The sequence below is a fragment of the Mandrillus leucophaeus genome, unplaced genomic scaffold (assembly GCF_000951045.1).
Source record: "Mandrillus leucophaeus isolate KB7577 unplaced genomic scaffold, Mleu.le_1.0 Scaffold171, whole genome shotgun sequence".
Taxonomy (NCBI): Eukaryota; Metazoa; Chordata; class Mammalia; order Primates; family Cercopithecidae; genus Mandrillus; species Mandrillus leucophaeus.
This window is the reverse complement of record NW_012101710.1, coordinates 1824301-1825000: the sequence shown is the minus strand read 5'-3', so window position 1 is coordinate 1825000 and position 700 is coordinate 1824301. Positions and strand designations below refer to the sequence as shown.

Below are 700 nucleotides of genomic sequence, written 5' to 3'. Positions count from 1 at the left end.
GAAGAGTTTTCATGGAATAAAATCTCTCCACCTCACAGCCTTTAGCATATATGGTTAAAATTTTTAATGGCAAGTATGCAGGTATAAAATGCTCACTTCTTGAGGCCCTCTTGTAGGGCTGGGCAAAATGAAGTTGAGGGATTCATTGGCCTTTGGGGCAGAAATATTCCAGCCCCGTCCTGGCTGTTTTCCCTCCCCAGCATTATAAAGGGGTTTCTCTGTATTATTTTTTGAGAAAGAATAGCTATAGTCTAAACACATGCCCCAAAATAGTAACCTAATGGGTCCTGTGAAAAAGCAACATCGTCTGGGCAGGAAAAACAAGTCTTAGAATAGGACTCAGGAGAGCTTGTTCTGGCTTTAACACGGTTGCTTCGTGTGTATTAAACTTTCTTGGCTTGGCTTCTCCAACTGCAGAATGGAGACTAGAGCAGAACCTTACTTCCAAAGGCTGATATTGGGATAGGAAGAAAAAAAATTTATTGGAGAGGTTTCTGGACCTTTTCTGGTAGCAGTGAGGTCACTGATCTGTCTTTTTTTTTTTTTTTTGAGACAGAGACTCATTGGGTCACCCAGGCTGGAGTGCATTGGCACGATCTCGGCTCACTGCAACCTCTACCTCCTGGGTTCAAGCGATTCTCCTGCCTCAGCCTCCTTAGTAGCTGGGATTACAGGCGCCCGTTACCACTCCTGGCTAATT

General features: G+C 44.1%; 1 protein-coding gene across 1 annotated transcript in view; it reads right to left on the bottom strand.

The window, feature by feature from the left end:
- Positions 1-700, bottom strand: part of LOC105537359 — a 47426-nt gene that overhangs the window by 44026 nt on the left and 2700 nt on the right. The gene's annotated exons all lie outside the window — the stretch shown is intronic.